The sequence below is a fragment of the Pristiophorus japonicus genome, chromosome 22, assembly GCF_044704955.1.
Source record: "Pristiophorus japonicus isolate sPriJap1 chromosome 22, sPriJap1.hap1, whole genome shotgun sequence".
In the NCBI taxonomy this organism is placed as follows: Eukaryota; Metazoa; Chordata; class Chondrichthyes; family Pristiophoridae; genus Pristiophorus; species Pristiophorus japonicus.
Window position 1 is genome coordinate 70,567,927 of NC_091998.1, and position 18,491 is coordinate 70,586,417.

General features: G+C 49.2%; 1 pseudogene; it reads left to right on the forward strand.

Moving 5' to 3' along the window:
* The first annotated feature begins 979 nt into the window (after positions 1–979).
* The window catches only part of LOC139234664 (zinc finger protein 11-like), a 54,499-nt pseudogene continuing 36,987 nt past the window's right edge, over positions 980–18,491 (forward strand).

Below are 18,491 nucleotides of genomic sequence, written 5' to 3' on the forward strand. Positions count from 1 at the left end.
CTCGGTAAATACTTCGACGATGTCCTGCAGTTCAGTCTCTGTATGTGCAGGAGCGGTCGGTACTGTCGCTCCACCACCGGTAGGGGCAGCACTGAGGCTGACTGAAGCCCCGCCTCTCGGGCCCGGATTGGTTGGAGGACCCGCCCCTCGGGCTCTGATTGGTTGGAGGACCTGCCGTGCTCTCGGTCCTCCAGGCGCCGTCCACTCGCCTCCTATTGGTCAGAAGCTCCCGTCAATCAGAGTGCGCGGATCAGGTGGCTCCAGTCGCTCGGACTGGGCCCGGGACTTTGGGACAGGCCGCTGGGCCGACACCTCCCGGCCCGGGACAGGAGGCCGCGCACCCTGGGACAGGCCAGGGCTCTCCGCTCCTCCACACCCCCGCCCGACCCGGACCCGGACCCGGACCCGGGACCAGGGACCAGGGACCAACTGCCCCCCCCCACAGCCCGGGACCCTTCTCCTCCCCCGCCACCCCCCTCTCCCACAGCCTGGGACCCCTCTCCTTTCCCCACCAACCCGGGACCTCTCTCCCCCGCCCCCCTCCACAGCCTGGGACCCTTCTCCTCTCGCCCCCCCCCCACAGCCCGGGACCTCTTCCCACCCGCCCCCCACAGCCCGGGACCCCTCTCCTTCGCCGCCCCCCCTCTCCCCCCTAGCCTGGGACCCTTCTCCTCCCCCCCCCACAGCCCGGGACCTCTCCCCCCCCCCACCCCCCAGCCTGGGACCCCTCTCCTTCGCCGCCGCCCCCCCTCTCCCCCCCCAGCCTGGGACCCTTCTCCTCCTCCCCCCCCCCCCCCAGCCTGGGACCTCTCTTTTCCCCCCTCACAGCCCGGAACCCCTCTCCTCCCCCCCCCCCCAAGCCCAGAACCTCTCTTTCTCTTCCCCCCCCCCCCCCCCAACATCCCGGGATCTCTCCCCTGCCCCCCCCCTTCACAGCCCTGGACCTCTTTCTTCTCCCCCCCCCCCCCACAACCTGGGACCTCTCCCCCGCTCCCCCCCCCACACCGGGACTGGAGCCCACCTTCCCCCTCTCATACTCCTTTTACAGGGGGTCAGAAGTGTAGCATTTACAGACCGGGAGCTCAGACCAAACATCAGGTCAGGATCTGACCGAGTCGCTCGATCCATCAGGACCTGAATATCATCGGCCTTTGCACATGGACGGGGAGAGCAGCGATCACAGCGCGGACGAACCGCACGCGTGCTCCGTGTGTGGACCCGGATTCAGCCGATCGCCTGACCTGGCGAGACATGTGCACCGTCACACCGGGGAGAAACCGGCTCAAGGTGGGGACGGCGGGAAGGGAATCGGTTCCCCATCTGTGTCGGAAGTTCATCGGCGTAGTCACGCTGGGGCCAGTCTGCTCACCTGCTCCGTGTGTGGAAAGCGATTTGTTTATCCGTCCCACCTGCTGAGACACCAGCGAGTTCACACCGGGGAGAGGCCGTTTAACTGTTCGAACTGTGAGAAGAGCTTTAAAAGCTCCGGGGCTCTCAAGGAACATCAGCGAGCCCACACTGGGGAGAGGCCGTTTAACTGTTCTGACTGTGGGAAGAGTTTTAAAAGCCCTGGGGAGCTAAAGGCACACCTGCTTGTTCACACTGATGAGAGACCATTTATGTGTTATGACTGTGGGAAGAGCTTTAAAAGCTCTCGGGATCTGACGACACACCAGCGAGCTCACACTGGAGAGAGGCCGTTCCCCTGCTCCGTGTGTGGGAAAGGTTTCACTGATTCATCCACCCTGCTGAGACACCAGCTTGCTCACACTGATGAGAGACCTTTTAAATGTTCTCACTGTGGGAAGAGCTTTAAAAGCACCGGGGAGCTGAAGGGACATCAGCGAGCTCACTCTGGGGAGCGGCCGTTCACTTGCTCCGTGTGTGGGAAGGGATTTGATCGGTCAACCAACTTGCTGAGACACCAGCACCTCCACACCGGAGAGAGGCCATTTACCTGCTCCGTGTGTGGGAAGGGATTCACTGAGTCATCCACGCTGCTATCACACCAGCTTGTTCACACTGAGGAAAGACCCTTTAAATGTTCTGACTGTGGGAAAGGCTTTAAACGCACCTGTGACCTGAAGCGACACCAGCAGCTCCACACCGGGGAGAGGCCATTCACCTGCTCGGTGTGTGGGAAGGGATTCGCTCGGTGCTGCAACCTACTGGCACACCAGCGAGTTCACACTGAGGAGAGACCGTTCACCTGCTCCGTGTGTGGGAAGGGATTCACTCACTCATCCAACCTGCCAGCACACCAGCGAGTTCACACTGGGGAGAGACCCTTTAAATGTTCCGACTGTGGGAAGAGCTTTAAAAGCTCCCGGGAGCTGAAGAGACACCAGCGAGAGAATCCGTGAAATGTTCTGACTGGAAAGAGCTTTAAAAGCCCCCAGTGTGTTCACACTGATCATAGAATCTAACAGGAAGGAGGAGCTTCAGCCTATGATGTCTGTGCCAGCGCTTTGAAAGAGCTGTCCAATTTAGTCCCCACCACAGATTTATCCCCATAACCCTGCAAACTAGTCCTCTCTCAGTTTACGTCCAGTTGCCATTGGACAGTCCCAATGGAACCTGATTCCACCATCCTTTCAGATGGTGCATTCTGGGCCTTACCCCACCCTCTGTGAAAACAGCTCTCCTCATTTCCCCTCTAGTTCTTGTGGCAATTATTTTAAGAATGCGACTGTTGCCAACGAACTGGAAGCTGTCTAGTTGCTAGTTTGTCATCGAAACATAGAAATCTACAGTGCAGAAGGAGGCCATTTCGCACACACACGGGAAGTGATTACTTGGTGAGTTTTTCTCTCTCTCTCTTCTGGGGCATTGATTTGAATTAAGAGTTGGGATTAAAAACAAAACTTGAAAATTTAATTAACTAAGTACATTAATGATGGCAGGGCAGGTGATGTGTCACTGTTGCAACATGTGGGAGCTGGTGGACACCAGTGTGATCCACGGCGACCGCAGCAAGTGTTGGCGGCTCGAGGAACTTTGGCTTCGTGTTGATGAGCTGGGGTCCGGGCCTCAGGCACTGCGACACATCAGGGAGGGGGAGAGTTACCTGGATGCTGCGATCCAGGAACTAGTCACACCAATTAGATTAATTCAAATTCGATCCATGGTCAGGGACAGGAGGGTGTGACTACGAGTGAGGAAGGTATGGGGACCCAGGAGGTAGTGATAGAGGAGCCTCAGCCCTTGCTCTTGTCCAACAGGTTCGAGGCTTTTGCTCCCTGTGTGGACGAGAGCAGGGACTGCAGGGAGGATGAGCAAACTGACCACAGCACCGCGGTACAGGGGCCATTCAAGTGGGGGCAGTAAAAGGAAATGTAGTAGTGGTAGGGGACAGTATCATTAGGGGGATCGATGCTGTTCTCTGCAGCCGAGAGCATGAATCCTGAAAGCTATGTTGTCTGCCCGGTGCCAGGATTAAGGAGATGTCCTCTGGGCTGGAGAGGAACTTGGAGTGGGAGGGGAAAGATCCAGTTGTTGTGGTCCACGTGGGTACCAATGACGGGTAGGACAAACAAAGGGGTTCTGCTGAGGGATTATGAGCAGCTAGGGGCCAAATTAAAAAGCAGAACCACAAAGGTAATAATCTCTGGATTACTACCTGAGGCATGAGCAAATTTGCATAGGGTAAATAAAATCAGACACGTGGCTCAAAGACTGGTGTGGGAGAAATGGGTTTTGGTTCATGGGAAACTGGCAGCAGTACTGGGGTAAGAGGGAGCTGTTCCATTGGGACAGGCTCCACTTAGACCGTGCTGGGACTAGGGTCCTGGCAAATCGAATAACTAAGGCTGTAGAGCGGGCTTTAAATTAAATAGTGGGGAGGAAGGATTCAGGTGAGCGAAAGTGTAAAGAGTCAAAGAATAAGGAGAAGGCACGAGAGCTGGGTAGCACTGGGGGAAATGAAAACCAGAGCGTGACGGGAAGGGGCAGAACATTTAAACCTGACAGTGAATCAGATATGGGATCAAAGTAGGAAAAAAGGCTAAAAAAACAAATTTAAAAGCGCTCTATCTGAATGCACGCAGCATTCGTAACAAAATAGATGAGTTGACGGCACAAATAGATACAAATGGGTATGATCTGATAGCCATTACAGAGACGTGGTTGCAAGGTGACCAGGACTGGGAACTAAATATTCAGGGATATTTGACAATTCGGAAGGACAGACAAAGGAAAAGGAAGTGGGGTAGCTCTGTTAATAAAGAATGAGATCAGTGCGTTAGTGAGAAACGATATTGGCTCAGAGGATCAAGATGTTGAATCAGTTTGGTTGGAGATAAGGGGAAAAAAAAACTGGTGGGCGTAGTCTATAGGCCCCCTAACATTAGCAACACTGTTGGATGGAGTATAAATCAAGAAATAATGGAGGCTTGTAAAAACAGGAGCGGCAATAATCATGGGAGATTTTAATCTTCATATTGATTGGACAAAGCAAATTGGCCAGGTTAGTCTTGAGGAAGAGTTCAGAGTGTATCCGGGATAGTTTCCTTGAACAGTACGTTGCGGAATCAACCAGTGAGCAGGCAATCTTAGATCTGGTACTGTGCAATGAGACAGGATTCATAAATTATCTTGTAGTAAAGGATCCTCTAGGAATGAGTGACCATAACATTTCAACTTCAGTTGGAGGGTGAGAAAGTTGGATCTCAAACCAGTGCCCTAAGCTTAAATAAAGGAGACTACAAAGGTTGGCTAAAGTGGACTGGGAAAATAGATTAAAGTATGGGACGGTTGATAAGCAGTGGCAGATATTTAAGGAGATATTTCAGAACTCAACAAAAATATATTCCAATGAGAAGAAAAGACTGTAAGAGAAGGGATAACTCAGGAAATAAGGGATGATATCAAATTGAAAACCAGGGCAGACAATGTGGCCAAGACTAGTGGGAAGCCAGAGGATTGGGAAACTTTTAAAAGCCAGCAAAGAGAGGGAAGATAGATTATGAAAGTAAACGAACACAAAATATAAAAACAGATAGTGAGAGTTTCTACAGGTACATAAAAAGGAAAAGAGTGGCTAAATTAAATGTTGGTCCCCTAGAGGATGAGACTGGGCAATTAATAATGGGGAACAGGGACATGGCAGAGACTTTGAACTAATATTTTGCAAAGTGCTGCAGTACAGTGGAACCTGGGGGTCCTTGTGCATGAAACACAAAAAGTCAGTATGCAGGTACAGCAAGTGATCAGGAAGCAAATGGAATGTTGGCCTTTATTGCAAGGGGGATAGAGTAGAAAAGCAGAAAAGTCCTGCTACAACTGTACAGGGTATTGGTGAGGTCACACCTGGAGTACTGCATACAGTTTTGGTCTCCGTATTTGAGGAAGGATATACTTGCATTGGAGGCAGTTCAGAGAAGGCTCACGAGCTTGATTCCGGAGATGAGGGGGTTGACTTAGGATAGGTTGAGTAGATTGGGCCTCTACTCATTGGAGTTCAGAAGAATGAGAGGTGATCTTATTGAAACATATAAGATAATGTGGGGGCTCGACGAGGTGGATGCAGAGAGGATATTTCCACTCATGGGGGAAACTAAAACTAGGGGACATAGTCTCAGAATAAGGGGCCACCGTTTAAAACTGAGATGAGGAGGAATTTCTTCTCTGAGAGCTGTGGAGGCTGGGTCATTGAATATATTTAAGGCGGGTATAGATTTTTGAGCGATAAGGGAGTAAAGGGTTATGGGGACGGGCGGGGAAGTGGAGCTGAGTCCATGATCAGATCAGCCATGATAAATGGTGGAGCAGGCTCGAGGGGCCGTATGGCCTACTCCTGCTCCTACCTCATGTTCTTGTGGCCCCTCGTTTCCGCGCCAGCCGACAAAGAGCCGCACGGCCCTCGGTCAGCAACCCTGAAGGTTACATTTATAGCTGTGATCAGTGAACAATGGCGGAAAGGTAAAGAGCATGCTGCCCAACCAGTCCGCCCCACACAACTGCGACATCCCTTGCACCACAACATTCATTATTCCACCCCACCAGGGGCCATGCGATCTCCTGGGAGAAGGAAAAAAAATCAGTTTAAAAACCCAGTTCAATTGGGGAAAAGAATCGAGGAAAATTCCTCTCCGACCCATCCAGGCGACCGAAACTATCCAGGAGATCACCCTGGCCGTATTCTATTTCCTGAAGTACTTACCATCGTATCTGCGCCAGCCAGCAAGAGGTTATCCAGTCTAATCCCACTTACCAGCTCTATCCGTAGCCCTGCAGGTTACGGCACGTTAAGTGCCCATCCTAGCACCTGTTAAATGTGAGGGTTTCTGCCTCTACCACCCTTCCAGGCAGTGAGTTTCAGACCCTCTCAACCCTCTACGTGAAGAAGCCTCCCCTCAAAACCTTCCACCACCCACCTTAAAACTATGCCCACTCGTAATAGACCCCTCCACCAATGGAAATAGACCTTTGCTATCCACTGTGTCCAGGCCCCTTAATGAGGTCTCCTTTCAGCCTCCTCTGTTCCAAAGGGAACAAACCCAGCCTATCCAATCTGTCCTCATAACTGATTCTCCATTCCAGCATCCCAATAAATCTCCTCTGCACCCTCTCCAGTGCAATCCAGTCCTATAATACGGCGACCAGAACTGCATGCGGTACTCCAGCTGTGGCCTAACCAAAGTATTATACAATTTAAGCATAACCTGCCTGCTCTTATATTCTATGCCTCGGCCAATAAAGGCAAGCATTCTGTATGCTTTCTTAACCACCTTATCCACCTGACCTACTTTCAGGGATCTGTGGACAAGCACTCCAAGGTCCCTTTGTTCATCTACACTATTAAGTGGCCTACCGCTTAATGTGTATTCCCTTGCCTTATTAGCCCTCCCAAAGTGCATCACCTCACACTTCTCCAAATTAAATTCCATTTGCCACTGCTCTGCCCACCTGACCAGTAGATTGCTGGGAGGAAAACCAATGAGTGAGGAAGACACAAAATCTGCAAAAGGCTAAGTGAGTGGGCAAAAATTTGGCAGATGGAGTATAATGTTGCAAAGTGTGAGGTTATGCACTTTGGCAGAAAAAAATCAAAGAGCAAGTAACTATTTAAATGGAGAAAAATTGCAAAGTTCTGCAGTACAGTGGGACCTGGGGGTACTTGTGCATGAAACACAAAAAGTTAGTATGTAGGTATAGCAAGTAATCAGAAAGGGGATGGATTATAAAAGCAGGGAAGTCTTGCTACAGTTATACAGGGTATTGGTGAGGCCACACCTTGAATACTGCGTGCAGTTTTGATTTCCATATTTAGAACATAAGAATTAGGAACAGGAGTAGGCCATCTAGCCCCTCGAGCCTGCTCCGCCACTCAACAAGATTATGGCTGATCTGGCCGTGGACTCAGCTCCACTTACCCGCCCGCTCCCCATAACCCTTAATTCCCTGATTGGTTAAAAATCTATCTATCTGTGATTTGAATACATTCAATGAGCTAGCCTCAACTGCTTCCCTGGGCAGAGAATGCCACAGATTCACAACCCTCTGGGAGAAGAAATTCCTTCTCAACTCTGTTTTAAATTGGCTCCCCTGTATTTTGAGGCTGTGCCCACTAGTTCTAGTCTCCCCGACCAGTGGAAACAACCTCTCTGCCTCTATCTTGTCTATCCCTTTAATTATTTTAAATGTTTCTACAGGATCACCCCTCATCCTTCTGAACTCCAATGAGTAAAGACCCAGTCTACTCAGTCTATCATCATTAAGGTAACGCCCTCATCTCCGGAATCAGCCCAGTGAATCGTCTCTGTACCCCCTCCAAGGCTAGTATATCCTTCCTTAAGTAAGGTGACCAAAACTGCACGCAGTACTCCAGGTGCGGCCTCACCAATACCATGTACAGTTGCAGTAGGACCTCCCTGCTTTTGTACTCCATCCCTCTCGCAATGAAGGCCAACATTCCATTCGCCTTCCTGATTACCTGCTGCACCTGCAAACTAACTTTTTGGCATTGGGCACCGGAGGGACTGGAGTGCATCATCACGCCCGGAAACCAAATTTTAATTTGTTTTTATGTTTTTAAGTTAATTTGTTTTAATTGCCGGTGCTTTTAGTGTCCCCCCTCCCCTTTTATAGGGGGCACTTGGAGAAAAAATATGTTTTTTGTGCCCAAAAAAAACCCCCCCAAAAAATACCACAAAAAAAAAGGACATTGTAAATGTTGGTGTTTCCCCCAGATCGGGGGGCACGGTTTAATGTTTTTTGTTTACTCCTAAAAGAGTTTCATGCACAAGGATGGAGGGTGGTGCACGGAGCAGTCCCGTGCAATAAATTTTTAAGCCGGTTCACGGGCTCCCAGGCCGCCTGCAATTTCTGCGGTCTGGAAGAGTCCGTGTTCCATGTTTTTATGGAATGCACGAGGTTGCAGCCCCTGTTTTATTATTTAAAGGGGCTGCTCCTGAAATTCTGGCTGCACTTCAGTCCCACACTCCTGATCTTTGGACACCCTGTGCGGAGGGGAGCGGGTAGGTCCGAGGGCCTCCTCGTAGGACTGCTCCTGGGCACGGCCAAGGGTGCCATCAGCCGGTCCAGGCAGCGGGCGGTCGAGGGGGTCGTTCAGCCAGACTGCCTGCCTCTCTTCCGCGCATATATCCGGTCCAGGGTGTCCTTGGAGATGGAGCACGCGGTGTCCACCGGTACGCTCGCGGCCTTCCGTGGAGATGGGCACCGGAGGGACTGGAGTGCATCATCACGCCCGGCAACCAAATTTTAATTTGATTTTATGTTTTTAAGTTAATTTGTTTTAATTGCCGGTGCTTTTAGTGTCCCCCTCCCCTTTTATAGGGGGCACTTGGAGAAAAATTCAATTCTGTGCCCAAAAAAAAACCACAAAAAAAAAGGGCATTGTAAATGTTGGTGTTTCCCCCAGATCGGGGGGCACGGTTTAATGTTTTTTGTTTGCTCCTAAAAGAGTTTCATCCACAAGGACCCCCAGGTCCCTCTGCACCACAGCATGTTGTAATTTCTCCCCATTCAAATAATATTCCCTTTTACTGTTTTTTTTCCCCAAGGTGGATGACCACACATTTTCACACATTGTATTCCATCTGCCAAACCTTAGCCCATTCGCTTAACCTATCTAAATCTCTTTGCAGCCTCTCTCTCTGTGTCCTCCACACAACCCGCTTTCCCACTAATCTTTGTGTCATCTGCAAATTTTGTTACACTACACTCTGTCCTCTCTTCCAGGTCATCTATGTATATTGTAAACAGTTGTGGTCCCAGCACTGATCCCTGTGGCACACCACTAACCACCGATTTCCAACCCGAAAAGGACCCATTTATCCCGACTCTCTGCTTTCTGTTAGCCAGCCAATTTTCTATCCATGCTAATACATTTCCTCTGACTCCGCGTACCTTTATCTTCTGCAGTAACCTTTTGTGTGGCACCTTATCGAATGCCTTTTGGAAATCTAAATATACCACATCCATCGGTATATCTCTATCTACTATGCTCATTATATCCTCAAAGAATTCCAGTAAATTAGTTAAACATGATTTCCCCTTCATGAATCCATGTTGCGTCTGCCTGATTGCACTATTCCTATCTAGATGTCCCGCTATTTCTTCCTTAATGATAGCTTCAAGCATTTTCCCCACTACAGATGTTAAACTACCCGGCCGATAGTTACCTGCCTTTTGTCTGCCCCTTTTTTAAACATTGGCGTTACATTAGCTGCTTTCCAATCCGCTGGTACCTCCCCAGAGTCCAGAGAATTTTGGTAGATTACAATGAATGCATCTGCTATAACTTCCGTCATCTCTTTTAACATCTTGGGATGCATTTCATCAGGACCAGGGGACTTGTCTACCTTGAGATCCATTAGTCTGTCCAGCACTACCCCCCTAGTGATAGTGATTGTCTCGAGGTCCTCCCTTCCCACATTCCCGTGACCAGCAATTTTTGGCATGGTTTTTGTGCCTTCCACTGTGAAGACCGAAGCAAAATAATTGTTTAAGGTCTCAGCCATTTCCACATTTCCCATTATTAAATCCCCCTTCTCATCTTCTAAGGGGGATTTACTTTAGTCACTCTTTTCCGTTTTATATATCGGTAAAAGCTTTTGCTATCTGTTTTTATGTTTTGCGCAAGTTTACTTTCGTAATCTATCTTTCCTTTCTTTATTGCTTTCTTAGACATTCTTTGCTGTCGTTTAAAATTTTCCCAATCTTCTAGTTTCCCACGAACCTTGGCCACCTTATACGCATTGGTTTTAATTTGATACTCTCCTTTATTTCCTTGGTTAGCCATGGCTGGTTATCCCTTTTCTTACCACCCTTTTTCACTGGAATATTTTTTTGTTGAGCACTATGAAAGAGCTCCTTAAAAGTCCTCCACTGTTCCTCAATTGTGCCACCGTTTAGTCTGTGTTCCCAGTCTACTTTAGCCAACTCTGCCCTCATCCTACTGTAGTCCCCTTTGTTTAAGCATAGTATGCTCAGTTGAGACACTATTTCCTCACCCCCAATCTGTATTACAAATTCAACCATACTGTGATCACTTATTCTGAGAGGATCTTTTACTAGGAGATCGTTTATTATTCCTGTCTCATTGCACAGGACCAGATCGAAGATAGCTTGCTCCCTTGTAGGTTCTGTAACATACTATTCTAAGAAACAATCCCGTATGCATTTTCTGAATTCCTCCTCAAGGCTACCCCGTGCGATTTGATTTGACCAATCGATATGTAGGTTAAAAGGTAAGAAAGGATATACTTGCTTTGGAGGCAGTTCAGAGAAGGTTCACTAGGTTGATTTCGGAGATGAGGGGGTTGACTTATGAGGAAATGTTGAGTAGGTTGGGTCTCTGCTCATTGGAATTCAGAAGAATGAGAGGTGATCTTATTGAAATGTATAAGATTATGAGGGGGCTTGACAAGGTGGATGCAGAGAGGATGTTTCCACTGATGGGGGAGACTAGAACTAGAGGGCATAATCTTAGAATAAGGGGCCACCCATTGAAAACTGAGGAGGAATTTCTTCTGAGGGATGTAAATCTGTGGAATTTGCTGCCTCAGAGCTGTGGAAGCTGGGCCATTGAGTAAATTTAAGACAGAGATAGACAGTTTCTTAACCGATAAGGGAATAAGGGGTTATGGGGAGTGGGCAGGGAAGTGGACCTGAGTCCATGATTGGATCAGCCATGATCGTATTAAATGGCGGAGCAGGCTCGAGGGGCCATATGGCCTACTCCTGCTCCTATTTCTTATGTTCTTATATCTTCCTGCAGTCCATGACTTTCCTCTTCATTATCAACCACACAGCCAATTGTCGTGTCATCTGAAAACATCTTAATCATACTCCCTATATTCAAATCTAGATCATTGATGTATACCACAAAAAGGAACTGAGCCCTGCGAAACCCCACTGGAAACATCCTTCCAGTCACAAAAACATCCATCAACCATTACCCTTTGTTTCCTACCTCTAACCCAATTTTAGATCCAACTTGTCACTTTGCCCTGGATTTTACCTTCGGGACCAGTCTGCCATGTAGGACCTTATCAAAATCCTTGCTAAAGTCCATATATATTACATCGTACACACTGCCCTCATCAACCCTCTTGGTTACCTCCTCAAAAAATTCAATCAGGTTAGTCAAACACGATCTTCCCATAACAAATCTGTGCCGACTGTCCCTAATTAATCCTTGCCTTTCCAACTGTAGATTGATCTTGTCTTTCAGGATTTTTTCCAATAATTTTCCCACCACTGAGGTTCGGCTGACAGGCCTGTAATTACTCGGCCTGTCCCTTTCTCCCTTCTTAAACACATTAGCAGTCCTCCAGTCCTCCGGCACCATATCTAAATCCCAAGAGGACTGGAAAATGATGGTCAAGGCCTCTGCTATTTCATCTTTTACTTTGCTCAACAGCCTGGGATGCATTTCATCTGGGCCTGGGGACTTAGCCACTTTGAAAGCTGCTAAACCCCTCAATATCTCCTCTCTCACTATGTTTACTTTATGCAGAATATCACACTCCACCTCAATAGCAGTATCTGCATTACCTCTTTCCTTTGGAAACAGATGCAAAGTATTCATTAAGAACCCTACCAACATTTTCTGTCTCCACACAAAGATTACCCTCATGGTCTCTAATAGGCCCTACCCTTTCTTTAGTTACCTTCTTGCTCTTAATATATTTATAGAGCATCTTTGAGTTTTCCTTAATTTTACTTGCCAAGAATTTTTCATGCTCTTTCTTAGCATCCTTTTTAACTTTATCTCTGAACTTTCTATATTCCTCTAAAGTTTCTGCAGTATTTAGCCATCGGTATCTGTCATAAGCCTCCCTTTTTTTTTTATCCTCCCCTGTAAGTCCCTAGACATCCAGGGGGCTCTCGAATTATTTTTCCCAGCCTTTTTCTTTAAGGACACATGTTTGGCCTGAGCCCTCCGGATCTCCTCCTTGAATGCCTCCCACTGTTCCGACACTGATTTACCCACAAGTAGCTGTTTCCAGTCCACTGGCCAAATCACTTCTCAACTTAACAAAATTAGCTTTTCCCAATTTGAGACTATTATTCCTGGTCTATCCTTGTCCTTATCCATAACCAACTTGAATCTGACTGAATTATGGTCACTGGCACCCACGTGTCTGCCCCACTAATACCCGTTCAACCTGCCTGGCTTCATTGCCCAAAACTAAATCCAAAACCGCCCCCTCCCGTGTTGGGCTTGCTACAACTTTTTGTTGCAAAACAAAATAAACAATTAATTCAAATGCCCCCGGATTAAAAGAGGGACGGGGGTGGTACATTCCAAACATTGTTCAAGTGCCCCCCCTTTTTTTTTTTAGGGCAGTAAAAACACAAATTAAACACGTGCCCCCTGGCTAAAGGGGGGTGGGGGGCACTAAAACCCGGCAATAAAACATATAAAATCAAATTAAAATGTGGTTGCCGGGGGCGATGATGCACTCCAGTCCCTCCGGCGCCCACCTCTTGCGGAAGGCCGCGAGCGTATCGGTGGACACCGCGTGCTCCATCTCCAGGGACACCCTGGCTCGGATGTAACCGTGGACGAGAGGCAGGCAGTCAGGCTGAACGACTTCCTCGACAGCCTGCTGCCTGGACCGGCTGATAGCCCCCTTGGCCGTGCCCAGGAGCAGGCCTACGAGGAGGCCCTCGGACCTACCCGCTCCCCTCCGCACAGGGTGCCCAAAGATCAGGAGTGTGGGACTGAAGTGCAAACAGAATTTGAGGAGCAACCCCTTTAAATAATGGAACAGGGGCTGCAACCTCGTGCATTCAATAAAAACATGGAACACGGACTCTTCCAGACCGCAGAAATTGCAGGCGGCCTGGGAGCCCGTGAACCGACTTAAACATTTATTGCAAGGGACTGCTCCGTGCACCACCCTCCAGGCCAAGTTCCCGATAAATAGTGGGAGGACTCCCGCGTAGAGTGCCCTCCATCGGGGACCCCCGCCTCCTCCAGATGGCAAGATGGTACGCCATGGCGTGTCCGGACGGCAGACAAGGATGGCAAGGTGGGCATGCTATACACTGACTAAAAAAGTTCTCTTGAATGCATTTTAGGAATTCCACACTCTCTATACCCTTCACACTAAATTTGTCCCAATCAATATTAGGATAGTTAAAATCCCCTACTATTACTGCCCTATGGTTTTTGGACTTCACAGAAATTTGCCAACATATTTGCTCTTCTATCTCCCTCCCACTGTTTGGGGATCTATAATACACGTCCAGCAGTGTGATCGCCCCTTTTTATTTTTCAGTTCGACTCATATGGCCTCATTTGATGAGTCTTCCAACATATCATCCCTCCTCACTGTTGTAATAGTTTCTTTAATCAATAACGCAACCCCACCCCTTTTTTTAACTCCCCTCTCTGTCTTGTCAAAAAATTCTGTAACCAGGAATGTTGAGCTGCCAAACCTGCCCCTCTTTCAGCCTTGTCTCTGTAATGGCTATAATGTCATACTCCCAAGTGTCAACCTGTGCTCTTAGCTCATCCGCCTTATTCGTTACACTCCTTGCATTAAAGTATATACCATTCAGCACAGGAAGACCACCTTGCTTTACTACACACTAAGTCCTGTTTCCTCTGTCTTACAGATTTGCTTTCTAGAATCTTGCTATCCAATTTCTGCTTTACTTCCTTCATGTTGAATTCATTCTCAGGTTCCCATCCCCCTGCCAAGCTAGTTTAAACTCTCACCAACAGCACTAGCAAAACTCCCCATGAGGATATTGGTCCCAGCGCTGTTGAGGTGCATCCCGTCCGGTTTGTACAGGTCCCATCTCCCCCAGAAGCGGTCCCAATGCCTCAAGAATTTAAAGCCCTCCCTCCTACACCGACTTTCCAGCCACGTATTCATCCTCTCGATCCTTCTATTCTTATACATATTAGCACGTGGCACCGGTCATAACCCGGAGATTACTACCTTTGAGGTCCTACCCTTTAATTTTCTTCCTAGCTCCCTGAATTCTTCCTGAAGGACCTCAGCCCTCATTTTCCCTATGTCGTTGGTCCTGATATGGACCATGACCTCTAGCTATTTACCCTCCCCCCCCCTCCCCCCCCCCCCCCCCCAAAGTGCATCGCATCACACATTACATTGCATCAGCTGTGCGTCTGCTCGTTTCACTATCTGTTTATGTCCTGCGGAAGTCGGTTACTTTCCTGCTCACTGTTTGCCAAGTTTTGTATCTTCCATAAACTTTAAAGTTGTACACCAATACCCAAGTCCAGGTCATTTATATATAACAAAAGCAATGGTCCCAATACCGACCCCTGGGGGGGTCCCACGGCATACTTGCCTCCACTCAGAAATATCATCCCTCAGCCTACTCTCTGCCTCCTGTCCCTTGGCCAATTATATACCCAAATTGCCATCATCCCTTTAATGCCCGGTGCTTCTATTTCCTGAGTAAGTCTGTTATATGGTACTTTATCAAATGCCTTTGAAAGTCCATATATACAACATCTACTGCACGACCCTCATCAACCCTCTGTTACAATCAGGTTAGTCAGACAGGAATTGCCTTTAACACATCCATACTGGCTGTCCCTTATTAACCCAGGCTTCTGCAACTGAGAATGAATGTTGTCCTTGACACTGGAATTCGCTGCCTCATAGAGCTATGAAAGCTGGGTCATTGAATAAATTTAAGACAGATATAGCTTCTTAACCGATAAGGGAATAAGGGGTTATGGGGAGTGGGCAGGGAAGTTGGGCTGAGTCTATGATCGGATCAGCCCTGATCGTATTAAATGGCGGAGCAGGCTCGAGGGGCCATATGGCCTACTCCTGCTCCTATTTCTTATGTAACGGTCTCTAGTGTAATATTTGCAGTCCTCTGGCACCACTCCCTGATCCATGGAGGATTGAACGATTGTGATCAGAGCTTCTGCTATCCCCACCCTAGCTTCCCTCAGCAACCTAGGATGCATCCCATTGGGATCGGGTGGTTGTTAACTTTGCGTGATGTCAACCTATTGAGCACCTCCTTTCTATCAATGTTCATCCTATCCAGTTTCTCTACCCCCTCCTCCACTACTGCGACATTAACTTCATCCTCTTGTATGAAGACAGACGCTAAATCCTCATTCAGTACCTCAGCCGTGTCCTCTGCCTCCGTGCAATCAGATCCTTTGCGGTCCACAATCGACCGCACCATTCCTTTGGCTAACCTTTTACTTTTTATACATTTAGAAGAGGTATTTGAGTTCCCTTTTGTTACCCGCTAATCTTTTCTTGTATTCTCTCTCTCTCTCTGCCCTCCTTGTGTCCTGTTTCGGTTCCCCCCCCCCCCCCCCCCCCTGCGCTCTGTTTCGGTTCCCCCCCACCCACGCTCTGTTTCGGTTCCCCCCCCCCCCCCCCCCCCTGCGCTCTGTTTCGGTTCCCCCCCCACCCACGCTCTGTTTCGGTTCCCCCCCCCCCCCCCCCCCCCCGCGCTCTGTTTCGGTTCCCCCCCCACCCACGCTCTGTTTCGGTTCCCCCCCCCCCCCCCCCCCCCGCGCTCTGTTTCGGTTCCCCCCCCACCCACGCTCTGTTTCGGTTTCTCCCCCCCCGTGCTCTGTTTCGGTCGTCCCCCCCCCCCCCGCGCTCTGTTTCGGTCCCCCCCCCCCCCCCCCGTGCTCTGTTTCGGTTCCCCCCCCCCCCCCCCGCGCTCTGTTTCGGTCCCCCCCCCCCCCCGTGCTCTGTTTCGGTTCCCCCCCCCCCCCCCCCCCGCGCTCTGTTTCGGTTCCCCCCCCCCCGCGCTCCTCTGTTTCGGTTTCTCCCCCCCCCCCCCCCGCGCTCTGTTTCGGTTCCCCCCCCCCCCCCCCCCCGCGCTCTGTTTCGGTTCCCCCCCCCCCCCCCCCGCGCTCTGTTTCGGTTTCTCCCCCCCCCCCCCGCCGCTCTGTTTCGGTTTCTCCCCCCCCCCCCCCCCCCCCCGCGCTCTGTTTCAGTTTCACCCCCCCAGGCGCTCTGACTGCATTCTGTGCCTGACGTTTGCTGTAAACCTTTTCCTGTTTTATTCTGAGCTCCACACCCTGTCACCCAGAGAGCTCGAGTTTCAGATACCCATCTTTGCTCCTTATGGGAATGTGCTTGCTTTGTACCTGAACTATCTCGGCCTTGAAGGCCTGCCATTGGCCAACTCTGCTGTCCTGAGCAATGTGTTTGCAGTGCCCCGATGCACCATCCCTCGTCAGTCACTGAAACTGGCTCTCTCCCACTTGGCCATTCTTACCTTCCCATAACTAGTTTAAACCTGATGATATTGTGATCACTGTTAACAGATCCCTCCTGCCCTCGAACTGAAGAGACACCCTTTCAGTGTTCTGACTGTGCGAAGAGGTTTCGCAGCTCATCCAACCTGCTGAGTTACCAGTCAATTCACACACATCCTCAGAGAAATGCGCATGTTTTAGAAAGGCGGTCAGCACTAAACGTTTGCAGCGATCTCCGAGCAGTGTCCCTTTAATTACAATTTTGCAGAACAAGGAGAATTGTTGACTCTTTACCGACCACAAACCCGTGTGTGGAGGAGAGAGGGAGATGCAGTCTGTCCACGGAACTAGCGCAGAACAGAAATTAGCGACTCTGTACCTTGAAGGGCTTGACCCTCGCCCACTGCCTGCTTTTCCTTAAGTGTCTCATCCTTAAAATTCTCATCTTTGTTTTCAAATCCCTCCAGGGCCTCGCCCCTTCCTATCTCTAATATCCTCGAGCTCATACAACCCTCCGAGATCTCTGCACTCCTCTAATTCTGGCCTCTTGACCATTCGGAATTTCCATCACTCCACCATTGGCGGCCGAGGCTGAAAGCTCTGGAATTCCCTCCCGATCCTCTCCATCTTCTTTAAGACACTCCTTAAATCCTAGCTCTTCGACCGAGCTTTTGGTCATCTGCCCTAGTATCTCATCATTTTTATTATTCATTCACAGGATGTGGACATCGCTGTCTAAGCCAGCATTTATTGCCTGTCCCTGAGTGCCCTCGAGGAGGTGGTGGAACCACTATCTTGAATACAGCTGAGTGACTTCCAAGGCCATTTCAGATTCACCACATTGCTGTGGGTCTGGAGTCACATATGGGCCAGACCTGGTAAGGACAGAAGGTTTCCTTCCCTGAGGGACATTACTGAACCCGATGGCTGTTTACAAACAATCGGTAGTTTCATGGTCACCGTTACTGACACTAGCTTTTCATTCCTGATTTAATTTTTAATGTCCCCAGATTACGAGTCCAGTAACATCGCGACGATACTCCCGTTCCCGTCACTGTGTGGCTGTGTCATTTTGTTTCTAGCGCTCCTGTGACGTATCTTGGGATGTTTTACTGTGTTAAAGGTGCTATATAAATACAAGTTGTTGTTTTTTTCTGAAATGAACAATAAATTCCCCAGTGGGAAAAAAAAAGTTTTAGTCCCAAATATTTTGTTCCACAGATGCACAGGGTTTGTCTCCCTTTATTCATGAGTTTAAAACCGGAACTTTGCGTCACTTATCTCGCGTGCTCTCCCGATTGCGGACGTTTTCTCTGTTTTGACTGAAATTTGAAATAACATCAAACTTTTTGTTTAATTCCCGCTTCAGGGCTGAGCGGGGCAATCCTGTGACAGGGAAATCTTTGAATTTTACACGAGGGACTCTGAAATCTGGCGATGAAACCGATACACAGGCACAGTGACATTAGTCTCACCCTGGCCCTTTAACACTCGCTCACACCACGTTCACGGTCTGCCCGCTCGCTGGGTTGCCACGCTCCGCTCGCCCTGTGCTGCCGATTCTGGGCTCAGGAAATGTTAAACTCTGAGGCCGACGATCCTCAGGGTCTGTCCCAGATTCAGGGCAGGAGCCAATCACGGCTTCTCCCACATCTGCTTTGAAGTTATGGCACTGTTCGCGCGCAGAGATAAGTGAGACTGATGTGAAATATCCATGGTTGCTCACCTCCCTCCCTCCAGCCACACTCTCTCTCTCTCTCTCTCTCTCTCCCCTCCGATACCGGAGGAACATGTA